This window comes from Kogia breviceps, chromosome 7 (assembly GCF_026419965.1).
Source record: "Kogia breviceps isolate mKogBre1 chromosome 7, mKogBre1 haplotype 1, whole genome shotgun sequence".
In the NCBI taxonomy this organism is placed as follows: domain Eukaryota; kingdom Metazoa; phylum Chordata; class Mammalia; order Artiodactyla; family Physeteridae; genus Kogia; species Kogia breviceps.
This window is the reverse complement of record NC_081316.1, coordinates 70,829,876-70,846,947: the sequence shown is the minus strand read 5'-3', so window position 1 is coordinate 70,846,947 and position 17,072 is coordinate 70,829,876.

The window sequence follows — 17,072 nt, the reverse complement described above, 5'->3', positions numbered from 1 at the left end:
CAAGATGATCTCCCTGTGCTATGCGGCTGCTTCCCATTAGCTATCTATTTTACATTTGGTAGTATATATTAGTCCATGCCACTCTCTCATTTTGTCCCAGCTTACCCTTCCCTCTCCCCGTGTGGTCAAGCCCATTCTCTACATCTTCATATTTATTCCTGTCCTGGCCCTAGGTTCTTCATAACCTTTTTTTGGTTCCATATATATGTGTTAGCATAAGGTATTTATTTTTCTCTTCTGACTTACTTCACTCTGTATGACAGACTCTAGATCAATCCACCTCACTACAAAAACTAAATTTCGTTTCCTTTTATGGCTGAGTAATAGTCCATTGTATATATGTGCCACATCTTCTTTATCCATTCAACTGCCGATGGACACTTAGGTTGCTTCCATGTCCTGGCTATTGTAAATGGAGCTGCAGTGAACATTGTGGTACATGACTCTTTTTGAATTATGGTATTCTCAAGGTATACTTCCAGCAGTGGTATTGCTGGGTCATATGATAGTTCTATTTGTAGTTTTTTAAAGAACCTCCATACTGTTATCCATAGTGGCTGTATCAATTTACATTCCCACCAACAGTGCAAGAGGGTTCCCTTTTCTCCACACCCCCTCCAGCATTTATTGTTTGTAGATTTTTTGATGATGCCCATTCTGACCAGTGTGAGGTGATACCTCATTGTAGTTTTGCTTTGCATTTCTCTAATGATTAGTGATGTTGAGCATTCTTTCATGTGTTTCTCGTCTATCTGTAAATCTTCTTTGGAGAAATGTCTCTTTAGGCCTTCTGCCCATTTTTGGATTGGGTTTTGTTTTGTTTTTTTTTTTTGATATTGAGCTGTTGTAAAATTTGGAGATTAATCCTTTGTCAGTTGCTTCAGTTGGAAATATTTTCTCACATTCTGAGCATTGTATTTTCATCTTATTTATGGTTTCTTTTGTTGTGCAAAAGCTTTTAAGTTTCATTAGGTCCCATTTGTTTATTTTTGTTTTTATTTCCATTCTCTAGGAGGTGGGTCATAAAGGATATTGTTGTGATGTATGTCATAGAGTGTTCTGCCTATGTTTTCCTCTAAGAGTTGTATACTGTCAGCCTCATATTTAGGTCTTTAATCCATTTTGAGTTTATTTTTGTATATGGTATTAAGGAGTATTCTAATTTCATTCTTTTACATGTGGCTGTCCAGTTTTGCCAGTACCACTTATTGAAGAGGCTGTCTTTTTTTTCTTGCCTCCTTTATCAAAAATAAAGTGACCATATGTGTATGGTTTTATCTCTAGACTTCTGTCCTGTTCCATTGATCTATATTTCTGTTTTTGTGCCAATACCATACTGTCTTGATTACTGTAGCTTTGTAGTATAGCCTGAAGTCAGGGAGCCTGATTCCTCCAGCTCCATTTTTCTTTCTCAAGATTGCTTTGGCTATTCAGGGTCTTTTGTGTGTGCATACAAATTGTGAAATTTTTTGTTCTAGTTCTGTGGAAAATGTCATTGGTAGTTTGATAGGGATTGCATTGAATATGTAGATTGCTTTGGGTAGTATAGACATTTTCACAGTGTTGATTCTTCGAATCCATGAACATGGTATATCTCTCCATCTTTCTGTATCATCTTTAATTTCTTTCATCAGTTTCTTATAGTTTTCTGCATACAGGTCTGTTGTCTCCTTAGTTAGGTTTATTCCTAGGTATTTTATTCTTTTTGTTTAAATGGTAAATGGGAGTGTTTCCTTAAATTCTCTTTGAGATTTTTCATCCTTAGTGTCTAAGAATGCCAGAGATTTCTGTGCATTAATTTTGTATCCTGCTACTTTACCAAATTCATTGATTAGCTCTAATAGTTTTCTGGTAGCATATTTAGGATTCTCTAGGTATAATATCATGTCATCTGCAAACAGTGACAAGTTTACTTCTTCTTTTCTGATTTGGATTCTTTTATTTCTTTTTCTCCTCTGATTGTTGTGCTAAAACTTCCAAAACTATGTTGAATAATAGTGGTGAGAGTGGGCAACCTTGTGTTGTTCCTGATCTTCGTGGAAATGCTTTCCATTTTTCACCATTGAGAAGTATGTTGGCTGTGGGTTTGTCATATATGGCCTTTATTATGTTGAAGTAATTTCCCTCTATGCCTACTTTCTGGAGGATTTTTATCAGAAATGGGTGTTGAATTTTGTTGAAAGCTTTTTCTGCATCTATTGAGAAGATCATATGGTTTTTCTCCTTCAATTTGTTAATATGCTGTATCACAGTTATTGATTTTCATATATTGAAGAATCCTTACATTCCTGGGGTAAACCCCACTTGATCATGGTGTATGTTCCTTTTAATGTGCTGCTGGATCCTGTTTGATAGTATTTGGTTGAGGATTTTTGCATCTATGTTCATCAGTGATATTGGCCTGTAGTTTTCTTTTTCTGTGACATCTCTTTCTGGTTTTGGTATCAGGGTGATTGTGGCCTCATAGAATGAATTTGGAGTGTTTCTCCCTCTGCCATATTTTGGAAGTTTGAGAAGCATAGGTCTTAGCTCATCTCTAAATGTTTGATGTGAAGCCATCGGGTCCATGGCTTTTGTTTTCTGGAAGATGTTGAATCACAGTCTCAATTTCAATGCTTCTGATTGGTCTGTTTATATTTTCTATTTCTTCCTGGTTCAGTCTCCAAAGGTTGTGCTTTTCTAAACATTTTTCTGTTTCTTCCAGGTTGTCCATTTTATTGGCATAGAGTTGCTTGTCGTAATCTGTCATGTTCCTTTGTATTTCTGCAGTGTCAGTTGTTAGTTCTCCTTTCTCATTTCTAATTCTATTGATTTGAGTCTTCTCCCTTTTTTTCTTGGTGAGTCTGGCTAATGATTTATCAATTTTGTTTATGTTCTCAAATAACCAACTTTTAGTTTTATTGATCTTTGCTATTGTTTCCTTCATTTCTTTTTTATTTATTTCTGATCAGATATTTATGATTTCTTTCCTTCTGCTAACTTTGGGTTTCTTTGTTCTTCTTTTTCTAATTGCTTTAAGTGTAAGTTTAGGTTGTTTATTTGAGACGTTTCTTGTTTCTTGAGGTAGGATTGTATTGCTATAAACTTCTCTCTTAAAACTGGTTTTTCTGCATGCCGTAGGTTTTGGGTGGTTGTGTGTTCATTGTCATTTGTTTCTAGGTATTTTTTGATTTCCTCTTTGATTTCTTCAGTGATCTCTTGGTTATTAAGTAGTGTATTGTTTAGCCTTACAGATTTTTTCCTCTAATTGATATCTAGTCTCAAAGCGTTGTGGTTGAAAGATACTTGATATGATTTGTATAATCTTAAATTTACCAATGCTTGATTTGTGACCCAAGATATGATCTATCCTGGAGAATGTTCCATGAGCACTGAGAAGAAAGTGTATTCTGTTTTTTTTGAATGGAATGACCTATAAATAACAATTTAGTCCATCTTGCTTAATGTATCATTTAAAGCTTGTATTTCTTTTATATATTCATTTTGGATAATCTGTCCATTGTTGATAGTGGGGGATTAAAGTCCCCTACTCTGATTGTGTTACTGTCCATTTCCCCTTTTATGGATGTTAGCATTTGCCTTATGTATTGAGGTGCTTCTATAGTGGGTATATAAATATCACAAATGTTATATCTTCTTTTTGGATTGATCTCTTGATCATTATATAGTGTTCTTCTTTGTCTCTAGGAATAGTCTTTATTTTAAAGTCAATTTTGTCTGATATGAGAACTGGTTCTCTGGCTTTCTTGTGATTTCCATTTGCATGGAATATCTTTTTCCATCCCCTCACTTTCAGTCTGTATGTGTCCGTAGGTCTGAAGTGGGACTCTTGTAGACAGCATATACACGGGTGTTGGTTTTGTGTCCACTCAGCCAATCTCTGTCTTCTGTTTGGAGGATTTAATCCATTTACATTTAAGGTAATCATCGCTATGTTTATTCCCATTACCATTTTCTTAAATGTTTGTGTTTGTCATTGTAGGTCTTTTCCTTCTCTTGTGTCCTGCCTAGAGAAGTTTCTTTAGCATTTGTTGTAAAGCTGGTTTGGTGTTGCTGAATTCTCTTAGCTTTTGCTCGTCTGTAAATGTTTGAATTTCTCCGTCAAATCTGAATGAGATCCTTGCTGTGTAGAGTAAACTTGGTTGTAGGTTTTTCCCTTTCATCACTTTAAACATGTCCTGACACTCCCTTCAGGCTTGCAGAATTTCTGCTGAAACATCTGCTCTTAACCTGATGGCGATTCCCTTGTATGTTATGTGTTGTTTTACCCTTGCTGCTTTTAATATATATTTTTTTATATTTAATTTTTCATAGTTTGAGTAATATGTGTCTTGGCATGTTTCTCATTGGATTTATCCTGTATGGGACCCTGTGCACTTCCTGTATTTGATTAACTATTTGCTTTCCCATATTAGGGAAGTTTTCAACTATAATCTCTTCAAACAATTTCTCAATCCCTTTCTTTCTCTCTTCTTCTTCTAGGATCCGTATAATTCCAATGCTGTTGCTTTTAATGTTGTCCCAGAGGTCTCTGAAATTGTCCTCAATTCTTTTCATTCTTCTTTCTTTCTTCTGCTCTGCAATAGTTATTTCCACTCTTTTATCTTCCAGGTCACTTATCCATCTTCTGCTTCAGTTTTTCTGCTATTGATTCTTTCTGGAGGATTTTTAATTTCATTTATTTTGTTGTTCATCATTGTTTGTTTGCTCTTTAGTTCTTGTAGGTTCTTGTTAAACATTTCTTGTATTTTCTCCATTCTATTTCCAGATTTTGGATCATCTTTACTATAATTACTCTGATTTCTTTTTCAGGTAGATTGCCTATTTCTTCTCCATCTGTTTGGTGTGGTGGGCTTTTGCCTTGCTCCTTCATCTGCTGTGTGATTCTCTGTCTTCTCATTTTGCTTAACTTACTGTGTTTGGGGTCTCCTTTTCACAGACTGCATGTTCGTAGTTCCTATTGTTTTTGGTGTCTGCTCCCAGTGGGTGAGGTTGGTTCAGTGGGTTGTGTAGGCTTCCTGGTGGAGAGGACTGGTGCCTGTGTTCTGGAGGATGAGTCTGGAACTTGTCTTTCTGGTGGGCAGGACTGTGTCTGGTGGTGTTTTTTGTGATGTCTGTGACCTTGTTATGATTTTAGACAGCTTCTCTGCTAATGGGCAGCGTTTTGTTCCTGTCTTGCTTGTTGTTTGGCATAGGGTGTCCTGCACTGTAGCTTGCTAGTTGTTGAGTGGAGCTGGGTTTTAGCATTGAGATGGAGATCTCTGGGAGAGCTTTCACCATTTAATATTACATGGAGCTGGGAGGTTTCTGGTGGACGAATGTCCTGAACTCATCTCTCCCACCTCAGAGACACAGGCCTGACACCCGGCCGGATCACCAAGACCCTGTAACCCACACGGCTGAGAAGAAAAGTGAGAAAAAGGAAAGAAATAAAGCAAAAATAAATTAAATAAAGTTATTAAAATAAAAAACATTTATTATAAATAAAAATTTTAAAGTAATAATAAAAAAAGAAAGAAAGAAGAGAGCAACAAAACCAAAAAACAAGTCCACCAATGATAACAAGCTCTAAAAACTATACTAAAAAACATAAACAAAAAGGTCAGACAGAACCCTAGGAAAAATGGTAAAATCAAAGCTATACAGACAAAATCACACAAAGAAGCATACACACACACACACACACACTCACAAAAAGAGCAAAAGGAACAAAAACATATATATCATCGCTCCCAATGTCCACTGCGTCAGTTTGCGTTGATTCTTTGTCTATTCAGGCATTCCACAGATGCAGGGTACATGAAGTTGATTGTGGAGATTTAATTCGCTGCTCCTGAGGCTGCTGGGAGGGATTTCCCTTTCTCCTCTTTGTTCGCACAGCTCCTGGGGTTCAGCTTTGGATTTGGCCCCACTTTTGCATGTAGGTCGCCTAAGGGCATTTGTTCTTTGCTCCGAGAGGATGAGGTTAAAACAGAAGCTCATTAGGGGGCTCTGGCTCAATCAGGCTGGGGAGAGGCATGGGTACGGAATGCTGGATGAGCCTGCGGTGGCAGAGGCCAGCGTGACATTGCAACAGCCTGAGGTGCGCCGTGTGTTCTCCCAGGGAAGGTGTCCCTGGATCACGGGACCCTGGCAGTGGCAGCTGCACTGGCTCCCAGGAGGGGAGTTGTGGATAGTGACCTGTGGTTGCACACAAAATTCTTGGTGACTGCAGCAGCAGCCTTCACGTTTCATGCCCATCTTTGGTGTCCGTGCTGATAGCCATTGCTCACGTCCATCTCTGGAGCTCATTTAGGCAGTGCTCTGAATCCCCTCTCCTCGTGCACCCCACTACAATTGTCTCTTGACTCAGGCAGATCCAGAGTTTTTCCTGGACTCCCTTCCAACTAGCTGTGGCGCACTAGCCCCCTTCAGGCTGTGTTCACACAGCCAACCCCAGTGCTCTCCCTGGGATCTGACCTCTGAAGCTGTAGCCTCAGCTGCCAGCCCCCACTGGCCCTCGTGGGTGAGCAGACAAGCCTCTCAGGCTGGTGAGTGCTGGTCAGCAGCAATTCTCTGGATGCGAATCTCTGTGCTTTGCTCTCTGCGACCCTGTTGCTGTGCTCTCCTCTGTGGCTCTGAAGCTTCCCCCCTGCCACCCCCCTTCTCCACCAGTAAAGGGACTTCCTAGTGTGTGGAAACTTTTCCTCCTTCACAGCTCCCTCCCATTGATGCAGGTCAGTCCATATTCTTTTGTCTGTGTTTTTCCTTTCTTCTTTTGCCCTACCTAGGTATGTGGGGGTGTTTCTTGCCTTTCAGGAAATCTGAGGTCTTCTGCCTGCATTCAGTAGGTGTTCTGTAGGAGTTGTTCCACATGTACATGTATTTCTGATGTATTTGTGGAGAGGAAGGCTATGTCCATGTCTCACTCCTCTGCCATCTTGATTCTCTCTTCTATTTTATTATATTAATTTTAATTTTATTTGGAGTATAGTTGATTTACAATGTTGTGTTAGTTTCAGGTGTACAGCAAAGTGATTCAGTTATACATAGACATATATCCATTCTTTTTCAGATTCTTTTCCCATTTAGGTTACTACAGAATATTGACTACAGTTGCCTGTGCTATACAGTAGGTTCTTGTTGATTATCTATTTTATATATAGTAGTGTGTATCTGTTAATCCCAAACTCTGAATTTACCCCTGCTCCCCCCACCTTTGGTAACCATAAGTTTGTTTTCAAAGTCTGTGAGTCTGTTTCTGTTTTGTAAATAAATGCATTTGTATCATTGTTTGAGATTCCACATATAAGTGATATTTTACCCTATTTGTCTTTCTCTGTCTTCAGTCACACTTCTGAGTGTCATCTGTTCCCTGACACCACCAAAATCAACCCACCTTTATATCTCTAGATATCCTTATATTTCTATTACTTTATCAGCTTTAAATAATATTGCTATCCATCTTATGATAAAAAGGGATCAGCATACTTTTTCTCCTTCTTACTGCTCTCCCTCTCACCTCCTTACTTTTGTTGGATATATAATTTCCATATTGTCAAACTTTTAACATTTACATTATAATATTTACCATAATTCTCACATTCATTTTGATCTTATTTTCGGGGACAATGGATTCAATTCTCATAATCAACCCTTTTGCTGTAGTTTCTCCATTCATCAAAGGATGGCTGAAGTTAAAAAGAACTCAAAAACTATATTCCTTGAATTTCTATATGTTCAAAAATTGTTGCCTTTATGTTGAAGTGCAGTTTGTCTAGTTATAAAGATTCTTGAGTCACTCTTTTTTCAAGACTTGTCTTTGATTGTTCCAAAGTTACTTTTGAGTACTGATATAGTTTAAAAAGGCAAGAGAAAAAAGAATACATATGGAAGACAAGCAAATCAGTGTCATGGACCAAGAGAACCAAAATAATGTAACCATGAAAATATTTAAAGATATAAGTCAAAATAACTTACCAAAAATAAAAGACCTGAATTTAGAGCCGGGATACATATGCCATATCCAAGAGAAAAAATAAGAGAATGATCAACACCAAAATCCATCCTAGTAAAGTTTCATAGTTTCAATATATATTTACATAGAGTCTGCATCCAGATAAAAAGATCAAGACTTAAGGAGGACAAAGTGCAGGATAGCCTCAGGCTTCTTCACTGACTAATCTTTAAACTTCATTTGCTCGACTAGATTATGACTGGTCTTGACTTTATATCCCTTTTGGAGCAGTATTTTGTCCACTGGATGTAATCTAATTCGCACCTGAATCTGAAATGGTTTCCTGCTCTAAGAAATTGGTCATGCCATAACTGATTCCAAGACTTACCAACTTTGTGCCAGAAGTTAATTTTATGTGAGAAGGTATCATGGACAGTGTTGAAAATGTCCAGGTGAAGATTGGTGAGAGTAGGGGCAATATGAGCACAGACATGTAGTTGGAAAGTTACAAAGATTGAGTAACATCTGTCATGTGTACCTCCTCCTGTCCACTCTGTCACTCTCCTACTGGAGCCCTTTATTGTGTCTCTCCAGACATGGCTCAGGAAGAATTCACAGGATATGGCAACTGAGTGAATGTGGCCTGTGAGCAAAATAAGAAATCAAAGTAGACTGAGACTTCAAGATGAAAATATAAGTTTCGTGCTGTATCTGAACCAGGGAACACTGATGAAGAAACAAGTCTGAAAAGGACACATAATGTTGAGGGGATAGAATTGTAAGAGTCAGAGTTTTCTTGTCTTTAGGAATCCAAAGGACTCCACTTGATATTGCTGATTCTAACATCTCCTAACCTGTCAAAAAAACAAAAACAAAAACAAACAAACCATGAAGCCAATATTTCTCCATCAGTTCTGAGGGAAAATCCTGAATCAGTGTCAAGATTATGAGTCAGAATCTATTTTTGTTTTAGTGCTTACTCTTCTCAGTTATTTTCATATGTATTCTGTAGAATCAGAAACACGTTGGTGGAGATGATGTAGCAATATCAGAGACCTATAATCTCAGAGGACAGCAATCTCAACAAACTTTTGTGCCCTTAAAAGCAAAGACATTAACTAGAGTATAATGATTTATAATCTGTTAATCTAACCTCAAGAAGAACTAGATCTGTGAAGCCAGAGAGTTCTGAAGTAGAATCTTGGTGTGACTGTTCACCAGTTCCTGATCAAGGAAAGTTTATCCTTCTAAGTTCTGAAATTGAGAGACATTACAATTTACTATATTATTATGAAGACTAAATGAATTGCACACATAAAGCACCTTGTACAGTGTCCATAAATTGAAGTTCCTTTTCTCCTTTCCCCCCTCCCCAACTGAATAAATGAATTCGTTAGAACCATTAATCTAGCCTGGAAACATAATAGAAAACATTTTCATGGGTGCTTTCTTTCCCAAGATTGACAGTGCACACTTTCCACTTTCTTATCTCGCAATCATTCTTAGTGGAAAATGTTGATGTTGTTACCTCTCTGTTAATTTTCTCCTTTCCCACTGAATAGCAGCAGCGTGATTAAGGTGGGATTAAGCACACCTCCACCCTCCGGGGGTCTAAACCAGTCGTGGTAGTCTTGCTCTCTCTTCCTCCGTGTGGAAGATTGATTCAGTGTGGCCCATAAACAAAGATAGCTCAGTCAGAGGAGAGCAGAGACATATTATTTGGTGCATAGAGATAACATATCCAAGAAATGTAATGCCTGAAGTCATCAGGCCACCCCAGGGAAACTCAACCTGAAAGATAAAGCTGTCATTCAGAGTGCAGAGCCAAAAGAACAGCAGAAGACACTGGGTAAACTGCAACTGAAAACTGCCCAAAGACTTTTCTTTTAGTTGGTGAGACAATGAATTCCCTTCATTAAGGCAATCTTTACGAAAATCATACTAAGGGATACTTTGGTCGTACGTCTGCTACAATCTCCCCATCTATGCTGCCATTTGGGGTATCACCCATGACCTTCATATTACTGAATCAATGAGTTGCTTCTCCAGCTCTTTCTGCTCTGCCTAGACCTTAAGTATTAGAGCTTTTCAACAGACATACACCTATGAAATCACATATTTAAAAGGCTATTAATTACATTATTGCTTTTAAAAGCAAAATATTGAAAACAAACGCAAATGTGCACTAACAAGCATTTGTTAAATAAATGATGGATTCATACACTAGATGACTATGTCTTTATTTAATAGAATGAAGCAGCTTCTGTTACTGGTGTAGAACAGTCTCCAAGATATATTAAGTGAGAAAAAGTGAAGTTTAGAATAGGATATAAAGTATGTTACATTTGGGGGGAAAAGACTTCGTAGACATGCTTATAAGTGCCTAGAAGAGATGGAAATATTCACAAAAAATTAGCAGAAATCAGTAGCATTGTTTTCCTCTGGAAAAGAGAATTGGGAGGCTGAGATGAAATAGGAAGGAGAACTTTTCACTGAATAAATAATATTTCCTCCCTTTTAGACCTTAGCTCATTTCCATGTATTTCCAATGCAATAAATCTAGTGTAAAATATATAAAATAAGGAAATGTTACCTTTTTCTGCAAGAAAAATGCCTTTGTTGTTATGATTAATGTTATCCACTAAATATTTCTGATTCTCCTCCCAGGCATATGACAGGATATCATTTACCTGTCTTTGACATTAGAGGAGGCAATATAAATTTCCTTTGATCAATGAAATGTAGACAGAACGATGTTTGTTATACCTTCACACAGCTTTAGGAGTCAGTGTGAAATTTACCAATTCCTCTTTCCCTCTGCCACAGTTAAGGACAGAGCTCAAAGTGATGGCTGTTTCATGAGTATGGTTCTTGAAGTGAGGACACTTTGGAGTAGAAACCCCAATAGAATATCGTGATGGACTTTTAGTTTTGATCCACTGAAATGTGGGAGTTGTTCTTGATCACAGTATAACTTGGCCTAACCTGAGGGACACATCATTTTACAAGGTTCAGTCCTGAACCGTCTTCTTTTCTATCTGCAGTCTCTCCATATAGCTTTATCAATTCCCATGGCTTCACTAATTCACCCAGCCACCCACAGGTTTATTTACTCTGTTTTGGACTCCAGACTCCTTTCTCTAATGGCCCGTTGAAGCCTTTACTTGGTTATGTCACATAAGTTTTTAAATTTAAAAAATGAGATGATTCCTCCTCACTCTTAACCATCTCCCACAGAAGTGCTTCTCTTCCAGTCTTCCCACAACTGTGGTCAAGCCAAGAAGCTGCTCATGTCAGAAATCCAGGAGTTATTCTTAACACTTTCTTTTCCCTCAGAACTCTTTATTTTCCACTTAAATATAATTTTTATTTATTTGAATATTCTTGTTTGCCCCCTCAGAATTCTTTATCTAGTTCATTGTTAAATCTGAATGATTTTAACATGTCTCAAGTTCCGTCATATCCCTCAATCTCCCGTGAGATGCCCTACACTTGCCACTTCCCTTGTCATCCGTAATAGTCCTTTAACTTGTCTTCCCTCTTTCAACATCACTTACTTACAATTCTCTCCAGCTAGAGTAGTCATTCAAAATATGTAATGGCTTGTGTCTCTTCTTTGTTTAAAAACTCCTTCAACAAATCCATAATGCACTTAAAATACAACGCTTTAATACAGCTGAAAGACCCTGAACAATTTGATTTCTCCTACCTATTTAATATCATCTTATTCTACATTCACCTTCCAGCACCCTAATCAGGCACCCATCTTTTTCTCTTCCTTGAATATGCCGAGATTTTTCCACCCATGAACGTCGACATTATTTTTCATTTTCTCTTCCTAGAATGATGTATATCCTCCTATCCATCCACCTGGCTAATTCAATTTAGATGTTTTTTGGTTATTGTCCCAGAGAGAATTATTCTAACAACCAAACTTTACCAGGTAGCTCCCTCCCCACCAACATTATTCTCCCTTACCACTCTGTTATTTCTTTAATAACATTCTTATAATTTATATTTATATATTAATTTGTGGACTTTTTGTTTGATTTCTTAATCCCACAAGACACAACTGAAGGAAGTTGGGTTAAATGTGTTTTCCTCACTATCCTATACCTTCTACCCAAGTCAGTGCCTTTCATTTAAGTGAATCAATAAAAGAATGAACAAGTTTTTCAGTATACCTGGTATGACATAATGCATAAAGTTGATGTTGATAAGCCTGTCATACCATTGGCATGTCCACACAAACTCTTATCTCTCAGGAACTGCCAGGTACAAAATGATAACAAGAGAATATTTAAATGAGACAATGAGAAGGATATAAGAAACCGGATCTCGAGGGCAGTCAGGGAGCACCACTGAAGAAACATTTGGCTTAAAAAAGAGGGGGCTGGGATTTCAGGATGGTGGAAGTGTAGAAGGATGAGGAGTTTATCTCTTTTACAAATGCATCAAGAATACATCTACAGATGGAACAATTCTCACAGAGCACCCGCCGAACACTAACAGAAGATCTTGGATGGCAGAAAGGACAGGAAAAGTCCTCACATAACTGGGTTGGACAAAAGAAAGAAGAACGGAAAAAGAAGAGGAGAGGAACTCGGATAGGACCTGCACCCCTGGAGGGGAGCTGAGGAAGAGGAGAGGCTCCTGCATCCGGGGAAGCCACCTTACCAATGGGGAAATCAGTTGGGACAGAAGGGGAACATCAGAGGCTGCTGGAAGAGGGAGAAACGGCTGCTGTGGCAGACAGGACAGAGTGAGAGCTACACAGACGGGAGGTGCCAAAGCCCTGCATGTCCAGACTGGGACATGTGTCCGCCAGTGCACTTGAGGGCTGGGAACTGGAACATGGGGATTGGAGGGAAAAACCACGGAGATGACTGCTATTGGCTGTGAGGAGACAGCCTGAGGGGACAGGAGGAAGGAAATCCACAACCAGGAATGCTTATGGAGGAAACCCCTTGCCATAGAAGCAAAGCATCACTGTTGAGTGATGCACAAGGGGTGGAGCTGCCACTGCAGTCTCTCCCAGCATGCCAATCCCCGCCTCCACAGGCACTAGGAAAGGTCCCTGCAGAGGCTGAAACACACGTTCCTGCTGCCAGGTGCTAGGAGAAGCCCCTACCAAGGCTGGCCTTCTTGTGCCTGCCTCCCGGCACTAGGAAAGTACCCCACCAGGGCTGGCCCTTGCATGCCTGCCACCTGGTACTAGGAAAGGTCACCGCCAGGGCTGATCCTCTCATGATGCCTGGCAAGCACTAGGAAAATCTCCCTCTAGGGCCAGATCTCTCATGCCTGTGTCCACTGACACCCCCTGCACACCTGTTGCCCATGTAGCTCCCACAACCCCGGCATCTGTGCCACCTCTGTTCCCTGTCCTCTCTGAGGCAGACCTGAGTGCTGCAGGGCAGCTTTGGGAGCAGACCCCTATGGGTGACTCACATGCAGAGGTAGGTCTTAAACCATAGCTGCGTCCCAGTGGAAGGGTGACTAAGGAAGAGGAATGAACATCTTTCTGTGCAGCTGCAAAAGCCACAGATTAAATCACCCAATTGACTTGGTAAACCCTGTGTCTATGGAATATCTGAATGGACAATGAGTGTTCCCACAACTAAGACTGGTCTAGCTTTAGCAGCCTTGGCCTTTGGGGACAAGTACACTTGGGAGTTGGGCCAGGTCAGAGTCTGAGCTGCCCCACAGTGCCCACAGTGGGTCCAGAGACCTACCTAGAGGTATTGGAGGGCCTCTGGGGAGGCAGAGGTTGACTGTGGCTCACAGTGAGGGCAAGGACACTGAATCTGAGACCCCAGGAAAATATTATTACTGTTATAATTTATGTTTTGTTTTCTTCTGTTGTTTTTTAAATTAATATTATTTAAAAATTTTTATTATATAATTTTTAAAATTTTTGTATATTTAAAAATTTTACTTACTTTTTCATTTTTTCATATTTTTCCTTGTTTTTGTTTTTCTCCCTTTGTTTTGTTTTAAATCTTTTTAAAAATCAATTTTCTGTGATTGTTTTATCTTTTCTTTTCTTCTTTTTTAGTTTGCAATATACTTTTGTGTTTCATTTTTGTTAGTTTTGTTTTTAATTGTTTGATTATATTTTGGGTTTTTTTTTCTGATTTTCCTTTTTTTGTTTTTGTTTTTGTTTTTCTTTTTGTATGTGTGCTTCTTTGTTACTTTTAGTTTTTGTTTCTTTGCTTTTGCTTTTACTATTTGTCTTGGGTTTTATCTGTCTGTTCATTTGTTTTCTTTTTTTTTTTTTAATTGTTGTTGTTGCTGTTTGTTTCTTTTAGTCTTTGCTATCTGTCTTGGGTTTTGTTTGTCTGTTCCCCCCCCCCCTTTTTTTTCTACACCATGTGGCTTTCAGGGTCTTAGTTCACCAGCTGAGTTCAGTCCTGAAACTCTGGGGTGGGAGTGCTAAGTCCAGGATGCTGGACTGCCAGAAAATTCCTGACCCCAGGGAATATTAATTGGTGAGAGCTCTCCCAGAAGTATCCATCTCAACTCCAAGACCTGGGTCCACCCAACTGCCTGCAGACTCCAGTGCTGAACGCCCCATGCCAAACAACAAGCAAGACAGGAACACAAACCCACCCATTAATAGACAGGCTGCCTAAAGTCATACTAAGCACACAGACACCCCAAAACACACCACCTGATGTGGCCCTGCCCATCAGAGGGACAAGATGCAGCTCCACCCACCAGAGTGCAGGTACCAGTCCCTCCCACCAGGGAACCTACCCAAGCCACTGGGCTAACCTCACCCACTGGGGGCAGACAGCAGAAGCAAGAGGGAAAACAACCCCAAAGCCTGCGGAAAGGAGACCACAAACATAGTAAGTTAGACAAAATAAGAAGACAGAGAAATAGGATACAGACAAAGGAGCAAGGTAAAAACCCACAAGACCAAATAAATGAAGAGGAAATAGGCAATCTACCAGAAAAAGAATTCAATATAATGACAGTAAAGATGATCCAAAATCTCAGTAATAGAATGGAAGCACAGATCCAGAAAATACAAGAAATTGTAAAGAAGTACCTAGAAGAATTAAAGAACAAACAAACAGAGATAAACAACACGACAACTGAAATAAAAAATACACTATAAGGAAAAAGTAGCAGAAGAACCAAAGCAGAAGAACAGAAAAGTGAGCTGAAAAATAGAATGCTGGATATAACTGCCAAGGAGCAGAATAACGAAAAAAGAATGAAAAGAAGTGAAGACCATTTCAAAGACCTCTGTGACAACATTAAACTCATCAACATTTGAATTGTAAGGGTCCCAGAAGAAGAAGAGAAAGAGAAAAGTTCTGAGAAAATATTTGAAGAGATTATACTTGAAAATTTCCCTAACATGGAAAGGGAAATAGCCACCCAAGTCCAGGAACTGCAGAGAGTCCCATACAGGATAAACTCAAGGAGAAACATGCCAAGATACATATTAATCAAACTAACAAAAATTAAATACAAAAAAAGATATTAAAAGCAGCATGGGAAAAGCAACAAACAACACAAGGAAATCCCCATAGAGTTATCAGCTGATTTCTCAGCAGAAACTCTGCAAGCCAGAAGAGAGTGGCAGGATATATTTAAAGTGATGAAAGGGAAAAAACCTACAACAAAGATTACTCTACCCAGCCAGGATCTCATTCAGATTCAACAGAAAAATCAAAAGCTTTACAGACAAGCAAAAGCTAGCACCAAGCCAGCTTTACAACGAATGCTAAAGGAAATTCCCTAGGCAGGAAACACGGGAGAAGAAAAAAGATGTACAAAAACAAACCCAACACAATTAAGAAAATGGTAATAGAAACATACATATTGATATTTACCTTAAATTAAACAGATTAAATGCTCCAACCACAAGACACAGACTGGCTGAATGGATACAAAAACAAGACCTGTATGTAGGCTGTCTAAAAGAGACCCACTTAAGACTTGGGGACACATACAGATTGAAAGTGAGGGGATGGAAAAAGATATTCCGTGCAAATGGAAATCAAAAGAAAGCTGGAGTAGCAATACTCATATCAGACAAGGTAGATTTTAAAATAAAAACTGTTAAAAGAAACAAGGAAGGACATTAAATAATGATCAAGGGGTCAGTCCAAGAAGAAGTTATAACAACTGTAAATATTTATACACCCAATAAAGGAACACCTCAATGCATAAGACAAATGCTAAGAACCATAAAATGGAAAATCAACAGTAACACAATGATAGTGGGGGCTTTAACTCTCCACTTATACCAATGGACAGATGATCCAGACAGAAAATAAAGAAAAACAAGCCTTAAATGACACATTAGAACAGATAGACTTAATTGATATCTATAGGACAGTTCATCCAAAAACAGCAGAATACACTTTCTTCTCAAGTGCACATTGAACATTCTCCGGGATAGATCACATCTTGGGTCACAAATCAAGGCTTGGTAAATTTTTTAAAAATGAAATCATAACAAGCATCTTTTCTGAACACAATGCTATGAGATTAGAAAGATCAGAAAGAGAAATGAAGGAAACACTCCCATTTAGCATTGCTAAAAAAGAATAAAATACCTAGGAATAAACCTACCTAAGGAGACAAAAGACCTTTACAGAGAAATATAAGACACTGATGAAAGAAATCAAAGATGACCCAAAGAGATGGATATACCATGTTCTTGGATTGGAAGAATCAATATTGTGAAAATGACTATACTACCCAAAACAATCTACAGATTCAGTGCAATCCCCAACAAATTACCAGTGGCATTTTTCACAGAACGAGAGCAGCAAATTTTACAATGTGTATGGAAACACAAAAGTTCCCAAATAGCCAAAGCAATCTTTGAGAAAGAAAAACAGAGCTGGATGAATCAAACTCCCTGACTTCAGACTATATTATAAAGCTACAGTAATCGAGACAATATGGTACTGGCACAAAAACAGAAATATAGACCAATGGAACAGGATAGAAAACCCAGAGATGAACCCACTCACCTATGGTCACCTATCTATGACAAAGTAGGCAAGAATATACAATGGAGTAAAGACTCTTCAACAAGTGGTGCTGGGAATACTGGACAGCTACATGTAAAGGAATGAAATTAGAACACTCCCTGACATCATACACAATA